Below are 18,706 nucleotides of genomic sequence, written 5' to 3' on the forward strand. Positions count from 1 at the left end.
TCGAAATACCTACCTTCCACTTTGGCCTCAAGGAGTGTCTCTAGCTCTGCCTCTTGTTGTAGGGCCTCTTGTGAAACCTGGGGTGCGCCAGGGAAGGTCACGATGATGATGCTCATGTTGTCCAAACTACCCTGCAGGAGGCGACAAAGAGGGAGTGCAGGGATGAGATGCCTTTGCTTGAATGGGGTACAATTCGATGAGCTCTTGTAACAGAAGCGTCAGTCAATATTTTATATGAATAGGAAACATTGTTTGTTGGCGTATGATTCATTTCAACAATGTCCTTTGTTACCCCAAACATTCAGAAGCTAAATGAAATGCCATGAAAGAAAGCTAACATAAAGCTGCCATTATTGATATAGAAGTTTACTTGAGGAATAATGTGGTGATGAGGAATATTCTTCGCTTAGTTAATGATAATGTAAACAGTGAAGAAAATAAGTGTCATTATGACATCACAATGGAGAGCAGGACTATGAAGTCTCAGAGTGTCTTCTGGGAAGAAGACAGATGGGAAGATTTTCACATGACACTGCAGGTGGAAGGATATTGTGATGTCATAACTGTGTACTGACAGAAAGCAGAAATGTGAATTTTGGAAACAGGTCACAAATGGAACAATGGGAAGTAGAATTAGGAATTAGTATACCAGAATGGACATGAATCTTCATATGAAGCTTCTCCTTTAAGTCACAATGCATACTAAACGGCTAAAATGTAATGATGGTCTGAAAATTCAGCCATGGTTTGCCAGTGCTGTGATAAGATATTGTGTAAAACAATGAATGTGAATAATTTATCTGCACTGTATTTGTGTTAGCTAGCTAGCCAGCCAGTTTTACAGGAGTGATTCCATTAATTGATATGCCAAACTTCCATTGAAATAATGCAGTCAATCCACAGCCATACACTGGCTCAGTTACTCATCAGTTGATGAGTAGATGCAACAAGTACTGATATGGTATCATATAATAGCACTCACAGATTTCCCCAAAACCTAAATCTGGGACATTTGTCTGTTTACATGTATTTTAGAGGCTATTAATAAACCTGTATTTATAAACCTTAACAAACTGTATTCATTATTATGTGACAATATTTTAAGGTTGACTATAATTCTATGACACAATTTATGACACAAGTTACATCACATACCTTACTTGTATATTCCTGCATAAGTAAAGGCAGGAAATGCATCACCTTTGCCTCTACTGCCATTCATTCCAATTAGACTGGTTCTGGATTTCTCCCTGACCAAGATGGCTGCCATTTTCGCCCCATTCTGAAACTTGGAGGGATCATGACATAGGCCTCCTAGTAATTTAATAGGATCTATATGGGGACTAATTGGTTATTGTGATCTCATGTCACATAGCTGAGAAGTTAGGTTCACTGTGTGCTACAACATAACCCATTTTAAGTACTGATTCAAAGGAGGTAAGTCTGTTCTGTTGCCATTGGTAAAGTGACACTCTTCTTGGACCAGGTTAAATAGGCCTAGCTATCAGCTGGTGTGACCTTAAGACCCTGACAGTCTAACACACACACACTCACCCATAATCCTTCACTGTATTGCCCTCACCTCTGTCCTTCTCTCCGTCTCTCTATAGCTCCCTCTCATAATCCTGCTATTTAGAGGACAGGTACAGGTCGTGCCAGTGTTAAGACGTACCATTGTAAGTCCTAACCAGCATAAGCGGACCTGAATAAGATAACTGCTTACATGATGCTTGGTACATTAGGTATGTAATTATGTAGGCCCTTCAACACACACCCTGTCCAGTGCTGACTGCCATCATGTACTCCCCCTTCACGGGGCAAATCTGGCGTTCTGCCCATGAACAGGCAGTTTAACCCACTGTTCCTAGGCTGTCATTGAAAATAAAGATTTGTTCTTAAACTGACTTGCCTAGTTAAATATAGGTAAAATAAATAAACAAAGGTGGTGGCCTAAATAATTCTGGCCCTATTTCTAAACTTTCTTGCCTAGCTAACACATTGGAATCCTTGATTCATGCTCTTTCTTATCTTTGAAATATATTCTATTAGTCGTTTTTTAGACCAGGTCATAGCATTATCTCCGCTGCATTTCTAGTTATAAATGATGTGGTTAACTGTATGGATAAAAGGCAACATTGTGCTGCCCTCTTCATTCAGCTGTCAAAGGTTTTTGAGACTGTTGATCACTCACTGCTAACTCTGAGGTTTTCCTCAATTGTCCTAGACCAGGCTGCACGTAACTGGTTTAAAAATTACTTGACAGATGGAACTCAATGTGTATCTACTGATGGTGTTAAATCAGGTTTTCTGGATGTTACGAAAGGTGTTCCGCAGGGCTAGGTTCTGGGTCCTGTACTTTTTACTGTGTACATTAACAATATCGACTTGTCTGTAACAAAAGCCGTACTGTATTCCGATGATACTGTTGTGTATGCTATTGCCCCCACGGTTGACCAGGCTCTATCTGAACTACAGTCTGCCTTCATTGTATTACAGAAAATCTTTATTGACCTAAAAATGTGTATTCAATGCAGATAAAACAAAGTATATATTGTTCTCTACACTCTTAGAAAAAAGGTGCTATCTGTGTAAAGGGTTCTTCGGCTGTCCCCATAGGATAACCCTTTGAAAACCCCTATGGGTTCCAGGTAGAACACTTTTGTCACGTCCTGACCTTAGTTCCTTTTTTTTTCCTTTTTTTCACCTTTATTTAACCAGGTAGGCTAGTTGAGAACAAGTTCTCATTTGCAACTGCGACCTGGCCAAGATAAAGCATAGCAGTGTGAACAGACAACACAGAGTTACACATGGAATAAACAATTAACAAGTCAATAACACAGTAGAAAAAAATGGGCAGTCTATATACAATGTGTGCAAAAGGCATGAGGAGGTAGGCGAATAATACAATTTTGCAGATTAACACTGGAGTGATAAATGATCAGATGGTCATGTACAGGTAGAGATATTGGTGTGCAAAAGAGCAGAAAAATAAATAAATAAAAACAGTATAAAAACAGTATGGGAATGAGGTAGGTGAAAATGGGTGGGCTATTTTCCTATAGACTATGTACAGCTGCAGCGATCGGTTAGCTGCTCGGATAGCTGATGTTTGAAGTTGGTGAGGGAGATAAAAGTCTCCAACTTCAGCGATTTTTGCAATTCGTTCCAGTCACAGGCAGCAGAGTACTGGAACGAAAGGCGGCCAAATGATGTGTTGGCTTTAGGGATGATCAGTGAGATACACCTGCTGGAGCGCGTGCTACGGATGGGTGTTGCCATCGTGACCAGTGAACTGAGATAAGGCGGAGCTTTACCTAGCATGGACTTGTAGATGACCTGGAGCCAGTGGGTCTGGCGACAAATATGTAGTGATGGCCAGCCGACTAGAGCATACAAGTCGCAGTGGTGGGTGGTATAATGTGCTTTAGTGACAAAACGGATGGCACTGTGATAGACTGCATCCAGTTTGCTGAGTAGAGTGTTGGAAGCCATTTTGTAGATGACATCGCCGAAGTCGAGTATCGGTAGGATAGTCAGTTTTACTAGGGTAAGCTTGGCAGCGTGAGTGAAGGAGGCTTTGTTGCGGAATAGAAAGCCGACTCTTGATTTGATTTTCGATTGGAGATGTTTGATGTGGGTCTGGAAGGAGAGTTTGCAGTCTAGCCAGACACCTAGGTACTTATAGATGTCCACATATTCAAGGTCGGAACCATCCAGGGTGGTGATGCTAGTCGGGCATGCGGGTGCAGGCAGCGATCGGTTGAAAAGCATGCATTTGGTTTTACTCGCGTTTAAGAGCAGTTGGAGGCCACGGAAGGAGTGCTGTATGGCATTGAAGCTCGTTTGGAGGTTAGATAGCACAGTGTCCAATGACGGGCCGAAAGTATATAGCATGGTGTCGTCTGCGTAGAGGTGGATCAGGGAATCGCCCGCAGCAAGAGCAACATCATTGATATATACAGAGAATAGGGTCGGCCCGAGAATTGAACCCTGTGGCACCCCCATAGAGACTGCCAGAGGACCGGACAGCATGCCCTCCGATTTGACACACTGAACTCTGTCTGCAAAGTAATTGGTGAACCAGGCAAGGCAGTCATCCGAAAAACCGAGGCTGTTGAGTCTGCCGATAAGAATATGGTGATTGACAGAGTCGAAAGCCTTGGCGAGGTCGATGAAGATGGCTGCACAGTACTGTCTTTTATCGATGGCGGTTATGATATCGTTTAGTACCTTGAGTGTGGCTGAGGTGCACCCGTGACCGGCTCGGAAACCAGATTGCACAGCGGAGAAGGTACGGTGGGATTCGAGATGGTCAGTGACCTGTTTGTTGACTTGGCTTTCGAAGACCTTAGATAGGCAGGGCAGGATGGATATAGGTCTGTAACAGTTTGGGTCCAGGGTGTCTCCCCTTTGAAGAGGGGGATGACTGCGGCAGCTTTCCAATCCTTGGGGATCTCAGACGATATGAAAGAGAGGTTGAACAGGCTGGTAATAGGGGTTGCGACAATGGCGGCAGATAGTTTCAGAAATAGCGGGTCCAGATTGTCAAGCCCAGCTGATTTGTACGGGTCCAGGTTTTGCAGCTCTTTCAGAACATCTGCTATCTGGATTTGGGTAAAGGAGAACCTGGAGAGGCTTGGGTGAGGAGCTACGGGGGGGCGGAGCTGTTGGCCGAGGTTGGAGTAGCTAGGCGGAAGGCATGGCCAGCCGTTGAGAAGTGCTTATTGAAGTTTTCGATAATCATGGATTTATCGGTGGAGACCGTGTTTCCTAGCCTCAGTGCAGTGGGCAGCTGGGAGGAGGTGCTCTTGTTCTCCATGGACTTCACAGTGTCCCAGAACTTTTTGGAGTTGGAGCTACAGGATGCAAACTTCTGCCTGAAGAAGCTGGCCTTAGCTTTTCTGACTGACTGCGTGTATTGGTTCCTGACTTCCCTGAACAGTTGCATATCACGGGGGCTATTCGATGCTATTGCAGTCCGCCACAGGATGTTTTTGTGCTGGTCGAGGGCAGTCAGGTCTGGAGTGAACCAAGGGCTGTATCTGTTCTTGGTTCTGCATTTTTTGAACGGAGCATGCTTATCTAAAATGGTGAGGAAGTTACTTTTAAAGAATGACCATGCATCCTCAACTGACGGGATGAGGTCAATGTCCTTCCAGGATACCCGGGCCAGGTCGATTAGAAAGGCCTGCTCACAGAAGTGTTTTAGGGAGCGTTTGACAGTGATGAGGGGTGGTCGTTTGACTGCGGCTCCGTGGCGGATACAGGCGATGAGGCAGTGATCGCTGAGATCCTGGTTGAAGACAGCAGAGATATATTTGGAGGGCCAGTTGGTCAGGATGACGTCTATGAGGGTGCCCTTGTTTACAGAGTTAGGGTTGTACCTGGTGGGTTCCTTAATGATTTGAGTGAGATTGAGGGCATCTAGCTTAGATTGTAGGACTGCCGGGGTGTTAAGCATATCCCAGTTTAGGTCACCTAACAGAACGAACTCTGAAGCTAGATGGGGGGCGATCAATTCACAAATGGTGTCCAGGGCACAGCTGGGAGCTGAGGGGGGTCGGTAGCAGGCGGCAACAGTGAGAGACTTGTTTCTGGAGAGAGTCATTTTCAAAAAAAAATATGTTTCTATTTTGGTTTGGTCAGGGCGTGAGTTGGGGTGGGCATTTTATGTTTTGTTCTATGTTTTGTATTTTTGTGTTTGGCCTGGTATGGTTCCCAATCAGAGGCAGCTGTCTATCGTTGTCTCTGATTGAGAACCATACTTAGGTAGCTTGTTCCCACCTGTGTTTGTGGGTAGTTGTTTCCTGTTTTGTGTTGTGTCACCTGATAGGACTGTTTCGATTTTCGTTGTTTCACTTTTGTTATTTTATATTCAGTGTTCAGTTGTAATAAATTTAACATGGACACGTACCACGCTGCAGTTTGGTCCGATCTTTCATATTCCTGTTCCTCAGATGAAGAAGATCGTTACAACTTTTGAGTTCTATGTAGAACCTTTTACACAGAGGGTTCTACATGAAACCCAAAAGAGTTCTACTTAGGTCTGTGGCGATCACAAAATTTTGTCAAGCGCTGATTGCCAAGCAAACAACTGTCGGTGTCACGGTAATTGTGGTTAGAGCGTTGGACTAGTAACCGGAAGGTTGCAAGTTCAAATCCCCGAGCTGACAAGGTACAAATCTGTCGTTATGCCCTGAACAGGCAGTTAACCCACTGTTCCTAGGCCATCATTGAAAATAAGAATTTGTTCTTAACTGACTTGCCTAGTTAAATAAATAAAAATTGACTGTTAATGACCATAACCACATTTAGCTTCCACAAGCCACTAATGCAGACCTTTGGAACATCTACATTTTAAAAAAGTCTAATAAATCCATGTAATATAGCCTACACCGCCACAATAAATCCATGTAATATAGCCTACACCGCCACAATAAATCCATGATTTATTTTAGACAGGTCTAATGAAACATGATATAAAGGAAATGTAGTCTATTTCAGAAGAACAGGATAGCGTCCTCAGAGTTGTCCTTATGTTAGGCCCTGATCTGACTATGCCATATGGCTGTGGGCTACACTAGTTCATTCAGCAGACAAGATTTTCTTAGAATTCTGTGGCATTATTTTATAGTATTTTATAGTATGAAGAATACAATTGAACAAAGCTGTATGAAATAGAAAGTATATTTTCTCCAAACAATTTGAGGGAGTGCGCATATGCGGCTATTCTGCGGTCAACCTAATAAATAGGCACTCCTACAGTACCGGTCAAAAGGTTTAGAACACCTACTCATTCAAGAGGTTTTCTTTAGTTTTACAATTTTTTACATTGTAGAATAATAGTGAAGACGTCGAGACTATGAAATAAAACATATGGAATCATGTAGTAACTAAAAAAGTGTTAAAAATATCAACATGTATTTTATATTTGCGATTCTTCAAATAGCCACCCTTTGCCTTGATGACAGCTTTGCACACACTAGCTAAGCAATGAACCATAATCACAAGGCATTATGTTACTAACCAACCAGGTTCAATGTTACATTAGACAAAAACTAGAGAAGCAAATGTCTCTGAGATACAAATGATAAGGTCATACACGTAACATTAGCTAGTGAGCAAGCCAGCTAACATTAGCTAGCTAACAGTACACTTTAACTTGAAATTAAATCACTTCCTGTCAAAATTAGAAACGTGTAATATCTGGAAATGTAGCTAGCTAGACTAGCTTACCAGTATATATCATGGATGGATGCGTCTCATATTACCGTTGCCATGGTTTCTCTTCATTTGAAGATGTAATCCGGAGACAGATGTTTTCTCCATCACCTCAGCGATCATACTCAAATTCCACTGATTTCAAAACTCGGTCCTCCAGAAAGTGGAGAGCAACACTTATGCCGTTTTACTACGCAAAACTTTTTTTTAAAGCCACGTTAGACAGGATTACCTACACATACTGACCAGCTCAAATAGACAGAAGAGTGCTATATGGCAGACCAATCCAAACTCATCTCTCGGCATGTCCAGCCCACTCATTATCTCAGCCCATCATGGTTATCGGGATGGTTGCTATCCTTTCTGTGGCTAAAACAACTAGGCTCATAATTTAATAATTTAGTTCTTATTTACAGATGGCATACAAGTCTATTATTAAGGCACATGAAAGTTCACATGTTCCAGATGGCATTTCTGCAAAAAAAAACGCATTTTGATTTTAAAAAAAATGTTTATGTTCAAAGGGCTCTCCTGTGAAGTAGTGACCCGCGACATACACCTAGTTTCCTGAAAAGGATCACAAATTAATACAACCACTAGCATCCCAAAATATATTTTTTTACACTATGTGGCTGACACAACAGATCAGAACGTTTAGCTTAAAATGTTTATTTACTATTAGGCTATTTCTTCACATTATAAGCGCATCAATGCACACATGGTAGTAGGCTATAAGTACAAATGTTCCATTAGCGGGAAAACACCATTATCAAAAGTGACCACAAATGTAGATTATGCATGTAATGCTTTTATTGTAAAGGTGCATTTTTATGATGAAAATGATCTTCCCCAAACTTGAAGTGCTGCTTATGTCTGCCAGTTAGTCTCTTTACCTCTTGTAAAACGTAGTAATGTGCCCAATTTTAAGAAGGTATTTGGCCACTTTGGTTGTGAGGCATATAGGCATATGTGCTAGGCTACATGATGTGTGCGACTATGATTTGAAAAAGTCGCAAAAAAAGGCATTGTTTCTTGCCTTACGCTGTGTGAAAATATATAATTCAGAAGTGATAGGCTAATATTGTCACCCATCAGACTATTCTTGATTTAATTTTCTTTACATATAATAAATAATATGTTTACATTTTTTACATTTAGAATGGACCATGTCTCGAAACAGGGATGTCATCTATTCACTTAAAAAGCAAATGGAGGATGCTTTTCCCTTGGTTCATTTTCATGCCAGCCAAGTAGGCTATACTCCTGTTGTAAAGATAAGCAACGTGCTCAATATTAGGGAAGTTGAGAAGTAAATATAGTAGGTCAAGCCTATAGAAAGCTGATGGGATCCTCCTCTTTTTATTAGCGGCCATCACTCTGTTTTCTTGTGCAAATGCATAGCCTATAGAAACGTTGCACAACATGAGCTCATGGGCTCTCATGAAGTGTTTGATTAGATTTTCGAATACATTTTCATTGATGTCACAGTGTGTCATGTTTTGTCATATATTGTCTTGTCCTTGTGCTTTCCCTTCTGTTCGTTTCCCCCTGCTGGTCTTATTAGGTTCGTTCCCTCTTTCTATCCCTCTCTCTCCCCCTCCCTCTCTCTCTTCTCTCTATCGTTCCGTTCCTGCTCCCAGCTGTTCCTCATTCTCCTAACTCACTCATTTACTCTTTTCAAACCTGTCCCCTATTTTGCCCTCTGATTAGAGCCCCTATTTCTCCCCTTGTTTTCCGCTTCTGTCCTTGTCGGATCCTTGTATGATGTTCGCTGTTCTGTGTCCTGGTCTCGCCCTGTCGTGTTTTGTCTTCTTCAGATGCTGCGTGTGAGCAGGTGTCTTAGTCTGCTACGGTCGGTGCCTTCCCTAAGCAACCTGCAGTCTATGGTCGAGTCTCCAGTCAGTCCTCGCTACTACGAGTGGATTTAAGTTTTTCCTGTTTTGTTTTCTCCTTGTTATATCCAGGATTATTACTTTTGTCTTATACTGGAATAAAGACTCTGTTCTTGTTAAGTCGCTTTTGGGTCCTCATTCACCAGCATAACAGAAGGATCCGACCAAGAATGGACCCAGCGACTACGGATTCTTGTAACACTGCCGTCGAGATCCAGGGAGCAATGCTCGGCAGACACGAGCAGGAATTGTCTGCTGCTTGTCATGCCGTTGAGACCCTGGCCGCTCAGGTTTCCGAACTCTCAGGACAGTTTCAGAGTCTTCGTCTCGTGCCACCAGCTACTTCCTGGTCTTCCGAGTCTCCGGAACCTAGGGTTAATAACCCACCATGTTACTCTGGGCAGCCCACTGAGTGCCGCTCCTTTCTCACCCAGTGTGATATTGTGTTCTCTCTCCAACCCAACACATACTCAAGAGAGAGAGCTCGGATTGCTTACGTCATTTCACTCCTTACTGGTCGGGCTTGAGAGTGGGGCACAGCTATCTGGGAGGCAAGGGCTGAGTGTTCTAACAATTACCTGAACTTTAAAGAGGAGATGATACGGGTTTTTGATCGTTCAGTTTTTGGTAGGGAGGCTTCTAGGGCCCTGGCTTCCCTATGTCAAGGTGATCGATCCATAACGGATTACTCTATAGAGTTTCGCACTCTTGCTGCCTCTAGTGACTGGAACGAGCCGGCGCTGCTCGCTCGTTTTCTGGAGGGACTCCACGCTGAGGTTAAGGATGAGATTCTCTCCCGGGAGGTTCCTTCCAGTGTGGACTCTTTGATTGCACTCACTATCCGCATAGAACGACGGGTAGATCTTCGTCACCGAGCTCGTGGAAGAGAGCTCGCGTTAACGGTGTTCCCCCTCTCCGCATCGCAACCATCTCCTCCCTCCGGCTCAGAGACTGAGCCCATGCAGCTGGGAGGTATTCGCATCTCGACTAAGGAGAGGGAACGGAGGATCACCAACCGCCTTTGCCTCTATTGCGGTTCTGCTGGACATTTTGTCAATTCATGTCCAGTAAAAGCCAGAGCTCATCAGTAAGCGGAGGGCTACTGGTGAGCGCTACTACTCAGGTCTCTCCATCAAGATCCTGTACTACCATGTCGGTCCATCTACGCTGGACCGGTTCGGCTGCTTCATGCAGTGCCTTGATAGACTCTGGGGCTGAGGGTTGTTTTATGGACGAAGCATGGGCTCGGAAACATGACATTCCTCTCAGACAGTTAGGGAAGCCCACGCCCATGTTCGCCTTAGATGGTAGTCTTCTCCCCAGTATCAGATATGAGACACTACCTTTAACCCTCACAGTATCTGGTAACCACAGTGAGACCATTTCCTTTTTGATTTTTCGTTCACCTTTTACACCTGTTGTTTTGGGTCATCCCTGGCTAGTATGTCATAATTCTTCTATTAATTGGTCTAGTAATTCTATCCTATCCTGGAACGTTTCTTGTCATGTGAAGTGTTTAATGTCTGCTATCCCTCCTGTTTCTTCTGTCCCCACTTCTCAGGAGGAACCTGGTGATTTGACAGGAGTGCCGGAGGAATATCATGATCTGCGCACGGTCTTCAGTCGGTCCAGAGCCAACTCCCTTCCTCCTCACCGGTCGTATGATTGTAGTATTGATCTCCTTCCGGGGACCACTCCCCCTCGGGGTAGACTATACTCTCTGTCGGCTCCCGAACGTAAGGCTCTCGAGGATTATTTGTCTGTTTCTCTTGACGCCGGCACCGTAGTGCCTTCTTCCTCTCCTGCCGGAGCGGGGTTTTTTTTTGTTAAGAAGAAGGACGGTACTCTGCGCCCCTGCGTGGATTATCGAGGGCTGAATGACATAACGGTTAAGAATCGTTATCCGCTTCCCCTTATGTCGTCAGCCTTCGAGATTCTGCAGGGAGCCAGGTTCTTTACTAAGTTGGGCCTTCGTAATGCTTACCATCTCGTGCGCATCAGAGAGGGGGACGAGTGGAAAACGGCGTTTAACACTCCGTTAGGGCATTTTGAGTACCGGGTTCTGCCGTTTGGTCTAGCTAATGCTCCAGCTGTTTTTCAGGCATTAGTTAATGATGTACTGAGAGACATGCTGAACATCTTTGTTTTTGTCTACCTTGACGATATCCTGATTTTTTCACCGTCACTCGAGATTCATGTTCAGCACGTTCGACGTGTACTCCAACGCCTTTTAGAGAATTGTCTCTACGTGAAGGCTGAGAAGTGCGCCTTTCATGTCTCCTCTGTCACATTTCTCGGTTCTGTTATTTCCGCTGAAGGCATTCAGATGGATCCCGCTAAAGTCCAGGCTGTCAGTGATTGGCCCGTTCCAAGGTCACGTGTCGAGTTGCAGCGCTTTCTAGGTTTCGCTAATTTCTATCGGCATTTCATTCGTAATTTCGGTCAAGTTGCTGCCCCTCTCACAGCTCTTACTTCTGTCAAGACGTGATTTAAGTGGTCCGGTTCCGCCCAGGGAGCTTTTGATCTCCTCAAGAAGCGTTTTCCGTCCGCTCCTATCCTTGTTACTCCTGACATCACTAAACAATTCATTGTCGAGGTTGACGCTTCAGAGGTGGGCGTGGGAGCCATTCTATCCCAGCGCTTCCAGTCTGACGATAAGGTCCATCCTTGCGCTTATTTTTCTCATCGCCTGTCGCCATCGGAACGCAACTATGATGTGGGTAACCGCGAACTGCTCGCCATCCGCTTAGCCCTAGGCGAATGGCGACAGTGGTTGGAGGGGGAGACCGTTCCTTTTGTCGTTTGGACTGACCATAAGAACCTTGAGTACATCCGTTCTGCCAAACGACTTAATGCACGTCAAGCTCGTTGGGCGTTGTTTTTCGCTCGTTTCGAGTTCGTGATTTCTTATCGCCCGCGTAATAAGAACACCAAGCCTGATGCCTTATCTCGTCTCTTTAGTTCTTCTGTGGCTTCTACCGATCCCGAGGGGATACTTCCTGATGGGCGTGTTGTCGGGTTGACTGTCTGGGGAATTGAGAGACAGGTTAAGCAAGCACTCACTCACACTGCGTCGCGCGCGCTTGTCCTAGTAACCTTCTTTTTGTTCCTGTTTCTACTCGTCTGGCTGTTCTTCAGTGGGCTCACTCTGCCAAGTTAGCTGGCCACCCCGGCGTTCGGGGTACACTTGCATCTATTCGCCAGCGGTTTTGGTGGCCTACTCAGGAGCGTGACATGCGCCGTTTCGTGGCTGCTTGTTCGGACTGCGCGCAGACTAAGTCAGGTAACTCTCCTCCTGCCGGTCGTCTCAGACCGCTTCCCATTCCTTCTCGACCATGGTCTCACATCGCCTTAGACTTCATTACCGGTCTGCCTTCGTCTGCGGGGAAGACTGTGATTCTTACGGTTGTCGATAGGTTCTCTAAGGCGGCACATTTCATTCCCCTCGCTAAGCTTCCTTCCGCTAAGGAGACGGCACAAATCATCATTGAGAATGTGTTCAGAATTCATGGCCTCCCGTTAGACGCCGTTTCAGACAGAGGTCCGCAATTCACGTCACAGTTTTGGAGGGAATTCTGTCGTTTGATTGGTGCTTCCATCAGTCTCTCTTCCGGTTTTCATCCCCAGTCTAACGGTCAAGCAGAAAGGGCCAATCAGACGATTGGTCGCATATTACGCAGCCTTTCTTTTAGAAACCCTGTGTCTTGGGCAGAACAGCTCCCCTGGGCAGAATACGCTCACAACTCGCTTCCTTCGTCTGCTACCGGGCTATCTCTGTTTCAGAGTAGTCTGGGGTACCAGCCTCCTCTGTTCTCGTCCCAGCTCGCCGAGTCCAGCGTTCCCTCCGCTCAGGCGTTTGTCCAACGTTGTGAGCGCACTTGGAGGAGGGTGAGGTCTGCACTTTGCCGTTACAGGGCGCAGACTGTGAGAGCCGCCAATAAACGTAGGATTAAGAGTCCTAGGTATTGTCGCGGCCAGAGAGTGTGGCTTTCCACTCGTAACCTTCCCCTTACGACAGCTTCTCGCAAGTTGACTCCGCGGTTCATTGGTCCGTTCCGTGTCTCCCAGGTCGTCAATCCTGTTGCTGTGCGACTGCTTCTTCCGCGACATCTTCGTCGCGTCCACCCTGTCTTCCATGTCTCCTGTGTCAAGCCCTTTCTTCGCGCCCCCGTTCGTCTTCCCTCCCCCCCCCGTCCTTGTCGAGGGCGCACCTATTTACAAAGTACGAAAGATCATGGACATGCGTTCTCGGGGACGTGGTCACCAGTACTTAGTGGATTGGGAGGGTTACGGTCCTGAGGAGAGGAGTTGGGTTCCATCTCGGGACGTGCTGGACCGTTCGCTGATTGATGATTTCCTCCGTTGCTGCCAGGGTTCCTCCTCGAGTGCGCCAGGAGGCGCTCGGTGAGTGGGGGGGTACTGTCATGTTTTGTCATATATTGTCTTGTCCTTGTGCTTTCCCTTCTGTTCGTTTCCCCCTGCTGGTCTTATTAGTTTCGTTCCCTCTTTCTATCCCTCTCTCTCCCCCTCCCTCTCTCTCTTCTCTCTATCGTTCCGTTCCTGCTCCCAGCTGTTCCTCATTCTCCTAACTCACTCATTTACTCTTTTCACACCTGTCCCCTATTTTGCCCTCTGATTAGAGCCCCTATTTCTCCCCTTGTTTTCCGCTTCTGTCCTTGTCGGATCCTTGTATGATGTTCGCTGTTCTGTGTCCTGGTCTCGCCCTGTCGTGTTTTGTCTTCTTCAGATGCTGCGTGTGAGCAGGTGTCTTAGTCTGCTACGGTCGGTGCCTTCCCTAAGCAACCTGCAGTCTATGGTCGAGTCTCCAGTCAGTCCTCGCTACTACGAGTGGATTTAAGTTTTTCCTGTTTTGTTTTCTCCTTGTTATATCCAGGATTATTACTTTTGTCTTATACTGGAATAAAGACTCTGTTCTCGTTAAGTCGCTTTTGGGTCCTCATTCACCAGCATAACACAGTGATTAGAGGGACAATGGAATGCTGAGTACTAGGGAGTTAGCAAGTTTGCCAGGCTACTAATGACCATCAGCAGCATCAGAGCTTGGAGAAGCCTAATTACCGTGACTAAACGGACACGTTGAATTTGACTGCCTTCATGACTCGTGACCACCGGTGTGTTGGTAATACGGTCACCGTAGCAGCCTTAGTTAAGAGTATAGAGCGCATAAAAATAACTAGAATATGTGATTTTAATGGTGTCCATCTTGGTTGTGACCCTGCTCATAAATATTTGGGCATCTGGATGGATGATTGGCTGTCATTTAAAAAGAATATTGATGAGTTAGTTAAGTAGCTGAGAATGAAAATGGGCCTCTTCTCTCTCACTAAATAGTAGAAGGTAGATTATTCAGTCGACGTTCCTATCGGTCCTAGACTATGGCGACAGCAGCTATGAACGCAGCTGCTACTTCGTTAGATACAGTTTACCATAGCGCACTGCGCTTTATTACGGGCAACAATTTTAGTACTCATCACTGCATTCTCTACCAGAAAGTTGGTTGGACCTCTTTGATGTCACGTTGGTTGATACATTGCTATGTTTTAGACATACGAGTTATCACACCTGGTCACAGGGATGGCTAACTGGAAATTCCTTTGGTCTCTACAGAGTTAGGTAAATCAGCTTTTAGTTTCCGTGCACCTTGTTTGTGGAAGAATCTTTCTAAAATTCCTTTAATTAGAATTTTGGGAGCCTTGGGGAAATTCATAAAGCTGATTTAGGACCTTATTAGTGATGAATGTCTTTGTTTTTTATGACCGTGTTTCTCTTTCTTCGTGCATTTTGCATTTATATTTGGATGTGTGTATTTTCTGTAATGTATGTAATTCAGGGCTCATCTGTAATATAGACCTTGGTCTCAGTGTGACTCCCTGATAAAAAAATGTATTTAGAAAATGGCCATTGGCTATGGAGCAGACTCCTTGCAGTGCAGTGTAAGTCACCTGGCTGTTCCGACCTGGCTGTGTCCTGCTGTTAAATCCTCTGACTCATCCGAACATTGAGTATTAGTCTCCAAGACTCCAGGAGGGGAGAGGGCAGACAAGACCTTGAGATGATATCATTGCCTGAAGATACTGTCAAAGTACTCTAAACCCTCTCAGCCCCGGCACCTTCTGACTTTCCATACAATGTCCAGTTATCATTGCAATTTACTCAATTTGGCAATTAGTGAGTGTGATTGTACCCCTTTTCAAGTTTATACTCTGGTCCTGCATATGTACCCATAGAGGAGGCAGAGGTTTAGGATCATTGTGATTCTGCATGTAGTGTGATCTGATCATTTCCACACTGACCTTATAGAGGCAGAGGTCAATGACCTGGTTGCAGATCTCCCTCAGGTCATTGCACACCTGCAGGCGGCTGCGGACGAATGCACACAGATCCTCGTTGCAGATGGCGTCCCACACGCCGTCACAAGCCACTATGAGGAACTCGTCCTGCGGGACCTCTCCAGCTCATACACCTCTGGCTCTGGGGAAACCAGCTGCTCAGTCTGGGACCTCCACTCCACCTCCTTAAAGTCAAAGTCTCCCAGGGACCTGGACATGGCCAGGGAGCCGTTCACCCTATGCTGGGTCACCGAGCCGCCTGCGTTCTGTATTCGCTCCTTCTCCCTGGGGTTGACGGGCTTGTGGTCCTCCGTGTAGAAGATGACCTGGCCGTCGCGGCAGAGGAGCGTCCGCGAGTCGCCACAGTTGACGAAGTAGACGTACTGCGGCGAGAGCATGACGACGGCCGCCGTGGAGCCGCTGCGCTCCCAGCATTCCTGGCGCGTCAGCGTGTGCATGTGGCTGTCAATGGCCAGGAAGCCCTCGATGATCCCCTCCTTCACGTCATCAGGGTTCTCCTCTGCCTTTACGCGCCCTGGAGGCAGGAGAGATCAATACGGGTTAACGACCTGGTCTATAGCTGACAAATACACATCATTTGGTTCTAATTCATATCAGGTCGCTCTGCCTAAAATTGACACGCAGAAGTTAACTACAGTGGGGCAAACTACATGATAACTACACATAGTTACAATACAATTATTTGACCCCCAGCCTTGCTAGCTTGGTTCCAAGGGACAAATGCCCACTGTCGGTGCCATGCCAGAGCACAAATCTCAGAGCTCAGGTCACGGTGTTGTATTCCTCTGAGGTCACTGTCTGTCTGTCTTGCTTGTGGTATTAAATGATGAATTAATGCATTGTAGGTTAGGATTAAAGTTTGTCTTGAGTTAAGTAGCAGACCCTGTAGGCACAAGTGTCAGATTTAGTATCTCATACTTCGGGCCAAGAACAAGGATCAAGAGGTTTTCAACAACAACAGCTGTCAGCCATGTTGCGCTACCATGTTAATGTTTAGGAATGATACATAAAACCAAGGGTGATATTGTCTTTGGTGTTCAAGTTACAACTTTAGATCAAGAACACCTTACACAAAGCCTACTGCACAACGGCACCTTGTCATTGCTCCAATGGAAGAAACCCATGCCCAAGACAAAGAAGTTCTTCATTGATCTATCAAAAAACATCTGTCTGTAGCTATGTCTGTGGGACACACACCGGAAACAGGTGTTGTAAAATGCTTCCCTACTGGCCCACATATAAGTGTGTGGCCCAATTTGGTACCTGTAGCGAGGATGTGTTGCAGCAGATTGCGGGAGCAGTACTGTGCCACCGTGTTGCCAGCGTGTCCATCAAACACTGCATAGTAGCCCCACTCCGCCAGCTCCCCTCCCATCTCCGGCATGCAGGCGTGGGCGTCCTCCATCTGCGCCCTCCAGCCCTGCATGCTGGCCGTTGCATAGTTCAACCCCCACTGAGACCCTCCCTCGGTCGCGTGTTTCTCCAGGATGGGCCGGTCCAGGTAGACACTTGGCCCGTTATCCTCATCACTGGAGTCCTCTTCGCTCCCCTCCTGGCCATCTCTCTGTCCCCCCTTAAAGAAGAAGGTGACCATCTTCTCTGTCTCCTTGGCCAGCTGGCGGAGGAAGGAGGGCACCTCCACGGTGCTGGCCCGCCTGGCCGTCCTCATGGCTCCTCGGAGGCGCCGCTCGAGTCTCTTTCCTGACCTGCCGCTGGTCTTCCTCTTCCCCTCTCTCCTCTTTCTCCCAGTCTGTGTCCCACGCAGCAGGTCTAGGGGAGTGGGTTTAGCTGGACACGCTGAACAGGTGGAAAATGTGTCGACTCCGGTCTGTAGAGTTGTGTTTAGGTGGGCTTCAGAGGTTAGATGGGCTTCACTAGATACGGGCAGAAATCGCTGCGGCCATCCTTGTCTTTGTACACCTGGCTCGTTGGCGTGGTTTCTGGATTCCTAGCATTTGTCTCAATGTCTTTATGTGGAGTGTATGTGGCTGTATGGTGCCCACTCTATCTCCTTCTCTGTCTTTCTCCTCCTCTTTCTCTCCTGTCCCTGGGCAGTGTTTGCATTGATATGCTATTGGCCTGTATCTATTTCTGTCGACTTAACCCTCAGCATGATCACTCCTCTCTCTCTCTCTCTCTCTCTCTCTCTCTCTCTCTCTCTCTCTCTCTCTCTCTCTCTCTCTCTCTCTCTCTCTCTCTCTCTCTCTCTCTCTCTCTCTCTCAATGCTACTAGTTCATCTCCAACCTGCGAGGGACCTTAGATTAGTACTGTATGAGCGAGTGCACCATATGGATTATGAGCCTGTCAGCGTTTCATAGCAGCACGGTGGACAGACGTAATGAGCTCTCCAACTCTGTGTAACTGGACCTCCGTAGTTATCTTCAGAACACTTTAGGACCTGTTAGCAATGATTCACTGAATGTAGCCCACCTTTGCGCGCCCACTCTCTTTCCCCTTTTTCTCTCGTTCTCCTTTTCTCTTTAGCACAGTGCCACACACATTCTCACACACAACACACGCGCACATTAGTACGTATGAGCCAATCAGTGTCACGTCTAACTGATACGGCGGACCCGGGTTGTTATACATGCGTGTCATGGTTGAACCAGTTAAACAGTTAAACCAGTTTAACACGTGTGAGCCGGTTTACCTCATTACTGATATAATGGAAGCATAAGAGGGAAATTCTGGCTCAACCACATGTGGGATCCTCATCATCAGTGGTCCCTTAGCTACAGTATAGGCCTAGGTGTTCCTTTTCCATCTCTACTGTTTCTCTTAAGCAAATTACCTGGTGTGTATTTGCAGCCCTTGGCCTATTTTAGATTCAGTCATTCTGGGGTGGTCTAGTAGATTGCTGGACTTAAAATGGTGTATACGTGAGGTTGGGAGCTGATCCAGATATCTATAGAGCCTGTTATAGGTTGAGTTATGGGTTCAGGTTGGGGATGGGACCCACTATATGGTGGTCAGATAAGGAAGTGATAAGTAACCTACACATACACTCCCCTCTGTATTTATATGGACAGTGAAGCTAAAATGTGTGCATTTGGATTTGAGATCAAATGTTTCAGATGAGGTGACAGTACACAATGTCACCTTGTATTTGAGGGTATTTTCATAAATATATGAAATTAGAAATGAAAGCACCTTATGTATGCCTACTCTTGCTCCGGCTCTAGACGTTGCAGGTTGACTAACCACCAGACCTGGCAAACCCT

At 45.9% G+C, this 18,706-nt stretch overlaps 1 pseudogene; it reads right to left on the bottom strand.

The window, feature by feature from the left end:
• The window catches only part of LOC124004814, a 20,432-nt pseudogene extending 2,817 nt beyond the window's left edge, over positions 1 to 17,615 (bottom strand).
• Between the last annotated feature and the right edge of the window lie 1,091 nt (positions 17,616 to 18,706).

This window comes from Oncorhynchus gorbuscha, linkage group LG19, assembly GCF_021184085.1.
Source record: "Oncorhynchus gorbuscha isolate QuinsamMale2020 ecotype Even-year linkage group LG19, OgorEven_v1.0, whole genome shotgun sequence".
Taxonomy (NCBI): domain Eukaryota; kingdom Metazoa; phylum Chordata; class Actinopteri; order Salmoniformes; family Salmonidae; genus Oncorhynchus; species Oncorhynchus gorbuscha.